This window comes from Dermacentor albipictus, chromosome 10, assembly GCF_038994185.2.
Source record: "Dermacentor albipictus isolate Rhodes 1998 colony chromosome 10, USDA_Dalb.pri_finalv2, whole genome shotgun sequence".
Taxonomy (NCBI): domain Eukaryota; kingdom Metazoa; phylum Arthropoda; class Arachnida; order Ixodida; family Ixodidae; genus Dermacentor; species Dermacentor albipictus.
In genome coordinates this window covers 47,430,157-47,444,327 of record NC_091830.1, presented here as the reverse complement: position 1 = coordinate 47,444,327, position 14,171 = coordinate 47,430,157, and the positions used below count along the sequence as shown (strand labels likewise).

General features: G+C 47.3%; 1 protein-coding gene across 4 annotated transcripts in view; it reads left to right on the top strand.

The window, feature by feature from the left end:
- The first annotated feature begins 205 nt into the window (after positions 1 to 205).
- The window catches only part of LOC139050731 (uncharacterized), a 123,332-nt gene continuing 109,366 nt past the window's right edge, over positions 206 to 14,171 (top strand). For 3 of the 4 annotated variants that reach the window (XR_011509057.1, XR_011509056.1, XM_070527415.1), the window contains exon 1: positions 206 to 342. The gene's annotated coding sequence lies outside the window, so the exon portion shown is untranslated. The remainder of the gene's footprint in view (positions 343 to 14,171) is intronic. The other variant, XR_011509058.1, reaches the window with a different exon arrangement.

Below are 14,171 nucleotides of genomic sequence, written 5' to 3'. Positions count from 1 at the left end.
CTGGGAAACACGTCACGCCGATAGTGAAATGAACTCGCAAGGTTTCATTTTTTTGAAATGCTTTCTCGCTAAAACTAGAAAAAGTTTTGCGTATAAATGAACTTATACTTTTTGCGACTTATTTTTCTCGCGTCAACGAGCAACAAGCTAACGGCAACGCCACACCCGCCAGATACATACGTCATGCGCCAGACAGGCCACCGAAGCGAGATAGGCAGGCTGTACGTGTGAAGTTCGCCTATTCGGCGACCCGTCTCTTTCCCGTTCGTTGGGTTCCCGGAGTATTATTGCGTTCCTTCTGCATTTCAACACGGCACCACTGCACTGTTGGAGTACAGCAAGGTGAGGAATTTCGCTTGACAGTCTGCGATGCATTTCAATTCAATATAGGCTTTTACGGCACGGAACCGAGATTTGCAACACAGCAAAAAACATCTCGACCGTCTTATCATATAGTTAATTTTAGTTATACTCATACCGGGAGGTGCTTGCGACGCTTTCTGTAAGCCTCATCATTATTGTAAGTTATTTCGGTAGTTTTTGGGCTCGCTCGCAGCACTTTGCTTTGCAACGCAGTTGGCGAATATCAGCTCGGACGTGGGACGCAGTTAGTTTCGCGTGTACCGACTCTTACTGGGACAAGTTTTAGCGCTTTCTCTGACCCCGAACGTTATTGCAATTAACTTCGTTACTTTTTGGGGTACTTTTCAAGCACAGTGGTCGCGCCCGGCGTTTTGACGCAGTTAGCGAAAATCAGCTCGGCCGTACGTGTGACCCATTTAGTTTCGCGTGTACTGAATCTTCGGGAGGCAAGTTTAAGACGATTTCTATGGCCCCGCAGCTTCTACCTTCTTTCGGAACTCAAGGTACTCCCGCTTATCGAAAACGCGACGAGCGATTGCCAAGAGTGATAACACGGGAGTATTTTGCTAGCACCGGCAGGACGCGCAAAAGTTGACGTCGAGGAGCTCAAAAACCAGGAACTCGAAAATTTGGAACGACTGAAAACAAGCTTTGCAACCACGCATTTGTCTTGAGAGCGAGTAGAAGGCATTCTGCGAGCGTCTAGCATAGTCTGGCAGAGAGCCTGTGTTGTGGCCACCTCTGTGTATGTAGCATACGATCGCGCCGGCTGAGGCCAAGTTGTTTTTGGAAACGCACATGTTAGTGAAGCTGTGAAGCTTGTTGTTTCTTTCATGCATGTACGTCATTTGGTGACAGCAGCTATTTCGAGGCAGTAGAAATAGTTTTAGACTCAGAATTATAGCGAAGTTTATTCATTGGCTCTATTGTGCAAGCAGAAGCACTGTGGCTCAGTGGAAGCAGAATCGTTTACACAGTGCCTCGATGTATCGGGAAGAACGTGAGTCATAAAAAAGGCACGCGCCATAGGCTGTTTCATCACACCTTTGAGCGCTAAACTTCGTGGAACTGCTAAAATATTTATTGTAAAGCAGGATGAATGGTTACTCAACAAGTAATCCCGTTGTGCTTGTTATTGGCAGTGCTCTTTTAATGTTTCACCGGCAATATCCCCACTGGCATTTCTGGAAAGAACAAAAAAACGTAATGCGTCCACATTAAGTGATGCTGGTGCAAACTAATCCACTACCACAAATTAAAAGCAAGGTTTTGGTCAGTCAAGTAAAATGTAATTTAGCTAATGCTATTGATGATGATGCTGATGATGCTGACGTAGTTTACAACCAAGGAGCGCCATCGCTTGTCTCATCTCTTCTTTGAGGGTTGTCCTCAGTGTTCGCGCTGAATTTTTTTCACCTTGATAATACTACGCACCAACTAGCACCAGCCGAAGTTTTATGCAAGGAGTTCCTAGTTGTAGGTTGCAAAAAAAAAACTTATGTTGCCTTTGCTAGAAATTGCGCAGTTTAAAACGCTGTCCTCATACGACTGGCCCGTTTGAAGCCTTGCCCGCGTATAAGGCTCTTGAGCACTTGTTAAACGAATTGTGCACATCCATGTGCACATGCACATGGTGTGTTTACATTGAGATGCAAGACTCTCAACAAAATGTTGCACAGCTCGCATGCAGAACGACACGGTCGTCTTCGCCGTCTATTCCCAGCGACGACTTTTCCTATAAACTTCAGTAGAAGCGTAGCCTTACCACTGGCGGCGAAAGCACCGTCTTGGAGCAGCTAGACATGGTGCCCAGAGTGAGGATGGTACGCTTTGAACCTACTGATGTGAACTATGTCAGTAGGTTCAAAGTAGGCTTGATCGCAGATGGCGCAGTCGGAGAGACAGGAACCATATCGTAGGTGGCGCCCGCGACCTGACACACTACACTGTAAGGACCTGTGTACCAGGATAGCACCTTCTGGGGCAACACGATGGAACGGGCACCACAGGAGAACAAAATAACCGTGTGAGGAGCATATCTCTTCATGCCGGTTGTCATACAGGCGCTTCTGGTTAGCTTGTGAGGCCGACAGCCGAGAGCGGGCCAGCTGCCTGGCGCAATTGGCACGGGCGATGGCATCACCTACATGATTGATTGATTGATTGATTCTTTATTGCTTTATCACATATACATGTGATGGGAGGCGAAGGGAAAAGCCATTCAAGGATGGCTTGAGGGAGTCCTTCGCCCCCACGCTGGCAAAGACAACAGCAGAGGCACACACGTCCTGTTCATATGGTCGTACACTTTTACAAAACATATTAAGCACAACATTGCCATAAACCTTGACGAAACCACAAAATTAAACACATTAGTTACTGTCCTACGTAGGGCATCATGCGTTAACATACTTTACTTCACCTCAGCATCGAATGACAGCACATTTCATAACAATGTACGCTTAGTAATAGTGACATTGAAACAATATAATTAAATAGCAATCGTAAAACAGCTCTAGTGGTCAATGTTAGGCTAGAAAGAATGTGTACAAGTGAGATAGTGTTGCTTCGCGAATATCCATTTGTTTTTTATTAAACTCATTAAGTAGACGTGGAAGTTTATTTTGGAGCATTTGCCGACCATAGCCAGTGTGACAATATGGAACATTCCATATTTCTGTTGTTCTAGTGGCATATGATGCTTCCTTCAAATGGAGATTCACCAAACCCATGAAGATAGAATTAGGACAGTCATAGTTAAGGCGATATTCACGCAACAATTTATGCTCATATGTGTCTTGTACTCTAATTATTTTAAATTTTTTAAAGAGCTCCTCAGTAGAATGCCGGAGTGGCACATTCTCAATTATTCTCAAAATTCTTTTTTGCATGACTAATAGCCGCGATAAATTCGATTGTGTTGTATTCCCCCAGACCAAATGACAATAGTTTAGATAGGAAGCGAAGAGGGCGTTATAGATTAACAATTTTACTGATTTCGGAATTAAGTAGCGGTTTCTGTTCAGAATTCCCGAATTCCCGTTATATACTCACCGGGCGGCGCTGTAGCAGCGGGAAGTAGGGTGTCCAGTAGTAATGTTTGTTCATTGCCAAAAAAGGAAGCATGTAGAAGACGAAATATGCGGTGGTGGTGTGGCGGGGTGAATTGTAGGCAAACCTCACGTAGGGTAGCGCAAGGTCGTATAGGCCCTACGATATGGGAAATTAACGAGAACTTCTGCAGCGCAACGATTACACGTTTCTAATTTGTTTTCACGTTCATGCATGTCCAATCACGTTGGAGCTAGATGAAGGCTTCGTACACCATGTGATGTCATGTTGATTGGGCTGTCGCCTTTACATGAGGACTCCAGGTGGAAAAAAGTGGTGCATAGTTACAATAAAACACGCACGCACACACTTCCCATATCAGCTTCCTCCCTTAGCAGCCTCCGTTGGTGTCAAGTTTCACAAGAAAACTGGACTCACATTGGAGCATTTAAACGACCATCGACTGACCTCTCGACACCGACGCAGATGTTTTGGCTTGCTCGTTCGCTGCGCCTCGGGGACCATTCGACGCCCTGCCAGCCGACGCCGGTGCAAGCACTGTATGTGGGTCGTCTTTAGGCGACTGCAGCGGCAGCATACTAGGGTACGGATTGCATATAAAGTTAAGAGCGGCCCAAACTTGCACATGCTGCCAAGTGTATCTCACTCAAAGGCTACGCAAGCATGCTTCACTCTGTCTCTCTCGCATTGAACTGTTAGTCGTAAGTTGGAAGATAACTACAAGTGAAACATGTGAGGAGCCGTTACCTGAGCAGGATTAGAGGCGTTGCAAGTGGTGCCATCGGCATCCTTTAGCCAGAGCTGTTTTGTTGCGGCGTTTGTGGTTGAGTTTACGAGGAGGCAGATGAACTTACACTGGTTCGCCAACTGTGGAGGAAATAGTAGGAGACGCGAATAAAGATTAGTAAATATGACGTTAATTTTCGTCACTTTAGCAAACAGTTCTCAGGGCTACAGGAAATTTTGTTAGAGCTTACCTCTGTTTTTTTTTAAGTAGCTTACATACACAACCATGAATGCAGAAGTACAGTCCAGTGTATACCGCTGTTAGCAAGATGGCTATATTAGGTGTCATAAAAGTTAATACCTAAATTAACGCCCCTGACTGCCTCTTAAATAGATAATTATTGAATAAAACAGCTTGTTGAACAGGTGAAAATAATGGCATCACAATTAAGACAGATTAACCGTGTTTAGTAACACTAAGGGAAACGCCACAAATTTAAGGAGGACATCTGTGGGTGACCACTCAGTACAAGTGAAATAATTCTAAGAAATACGTGTTACCCAGAAAGCTCAATAAATTATTTACATGTTTTGAGTTTACCACCTACGCTCACTCACTTGCCTCATCATCCTGTGGAAAATATTCAAGAATCTATGTCTGCCTTCATTCTTTGTGTGAATCCTGTCTGTGGAGTTTCTTGGACACACCGGGCTGTTTCTTCTCCCTAGCGGCCTTTAATTTGTTTCAAAGCAATTAGTCCTAAGGTTACAGGCACCACGTAGCCAATCAAGCGAACTGCGACGCTTTCACTTTTCACTGCAGCGTCGCTGACAAAGAACAAAGAAGCTTGCCTGTCAAAACTTGCCATGCTTCCTTACTCATTCGCGTGTTTGGCATTTTTACTGAGCTCAATATAGGAAAAGTTCGAAATTCTTATCTCGACCATAAACATACAGAGCCTTGAAGACATGCGGGCTCAAACACTTTAAATTCTGCAGTAATCTTGACTCAGATAACCAGCGGAACGTGTGACGGCGTGTGTGCGCCACGGTCTTTTTGTTTCTTAAAATGTTCGCTTATAGGCTAAGCTTCGACAAATGTGTCACCTTGCAAAGGTTTAGTGGGAGTCTTCTATTCTTCACTAAACTACCCTTTTTTCAGCATTAAAAGTTAACAGACCAGGCTGATGATGATGATGATAGTATACAGAAAACAATATGGCGCGCTCAATATTTAAGATATATTAGTAATCTTTGATCCTTAAAACAACTGAAACACTACCAATTGATGGCACTTGCAGACGCCGTAGTGAGTGGCTTAGCACATTTTATTGTGGGTTTATTAAGAGAAACTTAACTTCCATTGTTACACTAGAAACTATGTAGTGAGCTCTGACCGAAACTACGTGGCGTGATATAGAAAAAAATATATACACCACAAGACATTCATTAACTATTTTATAGAATCCCTGTCGAGAAACACAGCGGAATATGTTTACTCTTAATGTCATAAACTCTTTCATATTTTGGCGTGGAAGCTGTGACAACGTGTGCAATTTATGCTGTGTTATCAAGTGTCTTTTGTTCATGAGGTCAACTGCTCGTGGCGGGAACCTATGTGGCTAGATTTGCTGTTTTCGTGATGGCATAAAAGGTTTGGTTTTCTGACAGGATATATATATATATATATATATATATATATATATATATATATATATATATATATATATGTGTGTGTGTGTGTGTGTGTGTGTGTGTGTGTGTGTGTGTGTGTGTGTGTGTGTGTTGTAGTCAAAATATTATCTTTATTTGAAGAAGCAGAGTGCTCGGCTCATGCACGAAGACGACGACGATCGAAGTTCGAGGAAAGCACCGTTTTCTGCCAGCGTCGGTTCGCCTATTGCGGATGTCTCTGTTTATAAAGAGTACTGATAGGGAACGCCCGGTAATGTTTGGTGGAGGTGGCCGGTTCGCTACAACCCCGGAACTCCGGAGCCGTACATTGTCTCCAGGTTCTCTCATGGCCGTGGACGAAGAGCAGCGGGTTACGCCTCAGCCTTCGACTGTGGTCTGTTCTGGCACTGTTCGGACACGTGACCCTGCTTGCTCCAGCGTGTTCGATGATCAGTATGTAGAAGATTGGCTTGAATCATATGACCGAGTAAGAATGATACAACGAGAACTACACTAGTTACATTGAAGGCGTGGTATGCCTTTCCAAGCGTGCCAATCCATCCATGAGAGAGGCCGACAAGATTGGACACATTTTAAAAGGTGCCAATGACGATGCAGTTTAGATGCTTGTCCAGAAGAACTCGCAAGCGGCAGCCGACGGGATCCATCTGTCAGAGCTAAGATGAGCTGCGGAAGTAACGTGACTCAACTCACAGTGCCTTCTTGCCCGAAGAAACCATTTCGGTCTGAACAACTGCTGGTCTTGCATGGCACCATTTTTTGTTACCGTGATATGATAGATAATGTGGGCCCAGGACCCTGAAAAATTCACACGGCAGTCAGGTGCTTTGAGCGGACAACACAGACTACAGTCATAAGCCACGATAATTTACACGCTCGACAAACAGAAAACAATGACTTTCATAATAGTTTGGAATGTCTGGAATTCCTAACGCGCCTAAGCACACATAGACCGTCCTACTCGCCGGTGTGTCGTCGTCGTTGCGTGGCGGTTGTTGTCGTGGGCGCTCCGCGAGGCAGTTGGGAGTCCAGCACCTCCCGAGGTGTATTGTACCAGACCGTGACGTAGCAGCGGCAGCAGTGGAAGAGTGCAGCAGGCCGGCAGAAGAAGCCCAATCCACTGCAGGATATGCGAGATATATGCGGACCGCAGCCTGCGGTCACTGGGTAGCCAGCCACTGTTGCCGCAGGCTGCGGGAACCTAGGAACATGTGATCCGCAAGGCGGGTGCCTCATTAGTCCCAGGCCGCAAATACCACCGGCCACCAGGCGCCCAAATAAAATACGGCACCAGGCCCCTACGACAGCAGGTCGCTGGCCGCCGGGTGAGCAGCAAGCGCAGAGCGGAACATCGGCCTCAGAAGATCCACATGGCTGCAGGACACCCGGTTAGAGAAGGTCGTGACGCAAACCGGCGGTCAGCGAGTAGCCGTCCGAGTCGTTCCACGCTCCATTCGCTCGAGCCGCACGCGGATCTCGCTATCTGGCGACGCGTTTCCAATTCTTGGTGTCACGACCACACAATCTACATCACAACGACCGTTCCTTCTTCGCCTCGCCGCGGCCACACAATCGACATCATTACAGTTAACGAGATTAAGCGGCTTGAGCGCAACGAGGTTGCGTGCCAGCTATCCCTTGTACCTTATATACCCCTGGATGCTGCCATCTCTACGCTGATATCCTCGATACAGCGCCTCGTCAAAAAGCAAGTTTGTGCTACCTGCCGCGCCTGCGATACCTACAGCGCCTGCGTTCTTCGGCCGTGCGTTTGGCCGAAGAACACGCGGCTTTTGATGAACGCCGCCGGGAACCCGCTCGAGAAAGTCCTCGTCATCGACATGTCGACCTAGCCGTGAGGGAGGGGGAAGTCGAGGCGTTACGACAACGGCGGTAAATTTTTTTCTGTCATTAGTCATTGTATCATTTTGAAGCTTACATATTTTACGCAGTTTACAACGATCCGTTTTTTAGGCCTCCTTACAGCCACATCACATCTCCATATGCAACTGAATTCGATCGTTTCAGACATAATACTTACAGAATTCATTACCATATGTCATGGCACTCTTTGGCGACAACTGGCCCTGGCGCCATTACATGCTACACATCATAATTACTTTACTGCGGGCGTGTGACTTGGCAGTCTTGACAAACTTATACCGTTTTCCGCATATGTCGCTCATGCTCAACCGTCTTTTCTTGAAATTGACGCCATTGAGGCTTCCGTTCAACCCTCTCGACCACTCTTTACCGAGGCCCTTTCTCGATGTGTGGACGCCCATCTTACGCAGCAGAAACGTGCACAGCTCATCTCCTTATCTGAATGCTTTCGCTCCAGTTCCTATTACCTACAACTTCCTTTGGGCTGTACGTATTGCAACCGTAGCTTTCCGCATCAACGCAGGTCTCCGAAATCCTTTACGTCAGCGCCCGTATCGTGTGCCAGGGCCTGGGTGCCGCATCATCGCAGAACAAGTTGATGACTTGCTTCAGAACGGTGTCATACAGCCCTCGAATAGCCCATGGGCCTTAGAAGTTGCCCTCGTAAGGAAAAAAGGACAGCTCAATAAAACTCAATAACGTCACTGCCGGCTGAGCAATATCACGTGCAAGGACGTCTATCCGCTGCCTCGTATAGGTGATGCCCTGACAGCTTACAAGGAAGTGAATTCTTTTCTTCGTTAGACCTGCGCTCCGGCTACTGGCAAATCCCGATGGCTGCGGCTGACCGCCCTAAAACAACCTTTGTTACTCCTGGTGGATTATATGAATTGAGTGTAGTGCCGTTCGGGCTCTGCAACGCGCCTGCCACTTTTGAGCGCAGATCGACAACATCCTCCGCGGCCTCAAGTGGCAGGCTTGTCTATGCTGTCTGGACGATGTTGTGACTTCCTTACATGACTTTGGGACTCATCTCCAACGCCTACTGTCCTCACTTGCCTCATTGCCGCTCACTTTCACTGTAATATAGATATATAATACCCTGTTTACGTGAAGCATGTATATTCTCATGCACAGCTATATAGCACGTAATAACAAGCTGTTTTCTACTGTATGAAGGTATCGCAGGTCGTACGTTTTACTGGCTCAATATAGCTACTTAAAGTAGGTTTATGTAAAGACAGTACATTTCCCCATAAAGAATCAAATCTTACTTTGTAGGAATTTATGTTGGCAGCTAGGTTCCCCAACCTCAGTTGTGATATTACTTTACTGATAAGAACATTCACCCTGAGTAGTTCTCTTCCACACGATAATGCACAGTATACCAAGGCACATCACCATCCAAACACCATATTCGCAATAGGTGCGTTAGGAAGATGCAGTTGAAAAGAAGGTACCCCACCTTTAATATGAAGTAGTATTCGCCGTCTTGTGTAAATGATTCGCACTTTTCTTTTCTTTCGCCATGACGCACTGGATCCTCTGTAGTTATGGCGTACGATGGACTAAGGTTCGTTCCTTTCTGTTTGAACAAACATCGAGCTTCAGGTGTCCTGCGCGAAACCGAAACAATTTACGCTCCACCGACGCGTTCAGTCTGCTGTTACTTTCTTGTATTTCATGTTTGTTGCTACATTGGCATGTCAATCCATAACGGGCCCTGGCATGAATGCGTAGCCAGTTGACGATCCGCCAGAGACATCGGAAGGACAATAGCAAAGTCGCTGCCCACTCGCGTTTTAGAGCGCAGCAATTTGGCGCCGTCGTTCCTCGCCCTAACCAAGGTCATCATCCGGACGCTGCTCTAGCTGCGCGCGCTCCTGTTGCCATCTCTCGCGCGCGGTGCAAGTCTTGCTTTCCCCCCGTCCTCCAAAGCCGGATCACGTGTTCTCGCCTATCCTCTCGCCTCCTTCTTCCGCGCAGCGCCGTTGCGGTGACTCTCGCTGCTACCGTCCACTCTGCCCGCACCGTCCGTTCTCCCGCTGTCGCGGCACTGCCGCGGTTCCGGCGGCGGGCGTTCCTTGCCGCCTCGCGCCTGATCCACCACTCTCCGCTCCCCCGTCTCCGCGTCGCGTGGCTGTACGGCTCTCAGCCTTGTCTCTCGCTCCGCCGTTTGCGGGGCGAGTTATATCCGAATATCGCGCCGGTGAAGCGGCGGTGAAATGTCAGCGAGCTGCAGAAGATCCGCAGTTACGAGCTCGGGTCTGCAACTCGCTAACGTTTTGCCGCCGCTTCACTGGCGCGGTATTCGGGACTGGACCGAAGTCGTCGCATCCGGACTCGAGTAGCGGCGCGGCTGCTTTCGCCCCGGGCGTCCTCTTCGGGAGTAACTCTTCTTCTGTCGCCCCATCTCTCTCTTCGTCGGAGACCCGGATGTTCTGTCGGCGCGGCGGTAGGCTGCCAGATCCTCAGTACGCAGTTTCTGCTTGCGCTCGGCTGCACGAGCCTGTTCTTGCGCCCGAGCTGCAGCATCGACAAGGCGTAGGCGAGCTCGTTCCCGGCTCCGCTCGCGGCGTTGCTGATCGAAAGCTTCCTGCTCCTCAGGAGTACATATGGCGAGTGGCCTACCCATTTCCCAGCCGGAGGGAAACTACTGCGGGTGCACTCGGTTGCGACGGATGGCAACGACGTCAAAACTGGCGCAGCCAATCGCACGCCTCTCGTTCATTTTTTTTTGCGCATGTACATGGGGTTGTGCAGGAGGAGATTTCGGCGTACAGGCGACAGACTGACGGACAGATGGACGAACTAATTGCCTAGCCATATAGAGCTTCAGAGTAGCTGACTCCTATACAGCGGGCCCAGGTTACATCCTGGCGGGAACACGGCATATTTTTTTCTTATTGCCGGTGATAGCTGCTACGGACACTGGGCACCGGGGCCGACGGATACCATCGCCAACCGAAACAGCCAATGGGATGAGCCCATAACAGCTTACGCTGTAATAAACCAGCTTCCTGTAGCTGAAAGCAAGCGCTTAAATGCGCCGTGGCGCGATGCAATTTTTCCTCACTAATTTTACGGCTTGATTCCAAGAGGTACTTTGCACCAAACCCAATGAACAGCACGTGATTCTTGTCGCATTCACCCCGCCCCCTACCCTGCGCCCCATTATTTTTCTTGGGGGGGGGGAGGCAATAAAACGCAGGAATTTGCGCTGAACAGTGCGACACCATATCCACTGAGCTAGAGCAGCTTCTTTCATATATATACAGACTGAGATCGGCAATACAGCCGAAAACAAGCGCGCGCCAAAGTTCCTATTGAACGTTGTTGTTATCCACATAAAGGAAGCGGTTCGTATTACCTCCACGGCAGGGAAAATTAACTGTATTATTGGCACGACTAGGGAGAATAGGAGCTTGCATACATGTAAACTTTGAGTCGGGAGGACCTATCGCGGCCCGACTCTCATTGCCTCAGCAAGATATTCAGGGTAAACGTTAAGTTAAGCGGCATGCTATTAATGACTTACATTTCAACGTCTTTTTCTCTCGGAATTTTAGGCCATGAGAAGTATAAAGACAACTTACTTCAAAAACTCGGCAATGCTCTTCTTCGTGCACGTGGAGGCAGTTGACTTCACGTATCGAGACGTAACGGGTGACATTAGGAACTGTGCCTGAGCTGAGCAGGCATTTGAGGTTTCAACGCCGTCATGAGGAGATCCCAAACTGAAAAAGATGTGAATTCTGGCTAGGGGCGTCCGCGAGACGGATCATATTAAAACACGGTGTAGCTAAAGCACCTAAATCATTGATATCAAAAAGTAATGCGCACTTCAAAGCACGTGAGCTTGGCAGCCTCGTGCAACAGAAGTAGTATAACAATTTTCGGTGTATTGTTTAGGTCAAATGAGCTCTAAAACGTCGTGGTCAACACAGTACATTGGCTTTGCGTCTACATAAAGGGAATACGCAATAGTATATTGGTGCTTCAGTTTATGGTTTGTACAGATTTTAATCAAAGCCCTGGATGTCGGTGTGATATATTTTATACAGCTAACGGCTGTATAGAAATAGTTCTATGTAACTATATTTAAAAGAAGTAATAGGAACACAATAACATAAAGCAGAATAGACATTTTGTGCCACTTAAGGTGCTTGTTCGCCACATGGCTAACATTTCTCTGAAAGCTGCAAAAAAAAATGTTTACTGCACATTAGGGAGAGGTGAATCAAAACTACGATGGTGGAAGGCGTAGTTGAAAACTGTCAATTCGGACTTCCTGTGGCTGGCCGAAGTATGTGTCTTGATAGTTTGACGGCAATGACTCTTTAGGTTTACTCCCCGCAGTTGTCGAGTTGATTGCCGCAATGTTTATCATATTTGCTTGCCACAGAAAAGTCGCCCAAAAAACTTTATTTGCCCCTACAAAAAATTATGACGCTGACGGTCACACCTCGGAAAGAATTAACACCCTTAAGAGTGCAAAACGTTTTGCTGGTGAAGAGGAGGGGAAGAACGAGGGGACACACATTCTAATGTCGGTATTACAAGAATTTTACATTGAAAAGGAGTAAGAGACGGACCACGAAGCCGGTAAACGCCAACACAATACAAAAGAAAAGGCATGCACTAAAAGCTGCACGCAACTTAAAATCAAGTAGCAGAGCGCAAATGAAAGCTCTGAAAGAGGAGCGAGTGGCGCAAGGAATTTTAGCGCGCAGGAGTGAGCCCAGAGGAGGAACACAAAAGAAAAAGAACACTGCAAAAGAGGAACGGAGACCTGAAAATTAGCCCTAGCGATCATAGAATTTGAAGCAGAAGAAACAAAATGTGTCATTCGAATACGTCCGCCGCAGCGCAAGCGATATGCGCTGAAGAATTAGTTGCGAAAAAGTTACCAACACTGTCGTACGACCATTAAGCCAGCAGATAATTATGCTAACAGGCCTCCCGTGGGTAAATTTCCCGCGTTCCTCTTACCAGTCGGCTAACGATGGTGACGAGAACTTGGCAACTTTTTCAAAAGCAGTTCTTGTCCTCTGTACCAGCTAAGCAATGTAGCAGCAATGCTATGTTGAGTTTATTTTGTACATTTGTGAGATCGTGGCTTCAGAAAACCATATTTATTGAAAACCTGTACGCCTTGCTCGTGTATTTCACATGCAGCTTGTACCCCTTCTGTGTTCAATTGCCTTTCCTGGAAGCCTGTAAATCGTTCTGTATTATACTGTGTATAATCGCGCTATCATTTAAAATTCTGGTTGCAACTGCTTTCCAAGGTAGTGTTCTAACCTCGACTTCGACACATTTGGCAGAAGCCCTTTTCGCACACACACACACGCACACGCACACGCACACACGCACACACGCACACGCGCACACGCGCACACGCACACACGCACGCACGCACACACACACGCACGCACACGCACACAGACAGACAGACAGACAGACAGACAGACAGACAGACAGACAGACAGACAGACAGACAGACAGACAGACAGACAGACAGACAGACAGACAGACAGACAGACAGACAGACAGACAGACAGACAGACAGACAGACAGACAGACAGACAGACAGACAGACAGACAGACAGACAGACAGACAGACAGACAGACAGACAGACAGACAGACAGACAGACAGACAGACAGACAGACAGACAGACAGACAGACAGACAGACAGACAGACAGACAGACAGACAGACAGACAGACAGACAGACAGACAGACAGACAGACAGACAGACAGACAGACAGACAGACAGACAGACAGACAGACAGACAGACAGACAGACAGACAGACAGACAGACAGACAGACAGACAGACAGACAGACAGACAGACAGACAGACAGACAGACAGACAGACAGACAGACAGACAGACAGACAGACAGACAGACAGACAGACAGACAGACAGACAGACAGACAGACAGACAGACAGACAGACAGACAGACAGACAGACAGACAGACAGACAGACAGACAGACAGACAGACAGACAGACAGACAGACAGACAGACAGACAGACAGACAGACAGACAGACAGACAGACAGACAGACAGACAGACAGACAGACAGACAGACAGACAGACAGACAGACAGACAGACAGACAGACAGACAGACAGACAGACAGACAGACAGACAGACAGACAGACAGACAGACAGACAGACAGACAGACAGACAGACAGACAGACAGACAGACAGACAGACAGACAGACAGACAGACAGACAGACAGACAGACAGACAGACAGACAGACAGACAGACAGACAGACAGACAGACAGACAGACAGACAGACAGACAGACAGACAGACAGACATCCTTCATCAATAGTGCGATTGCAAGCACGCAGAGCTGAATTTTAAATCTAAAATTTAAAAAAATGCAAAACATCACTATTTCAGCACAACATTCC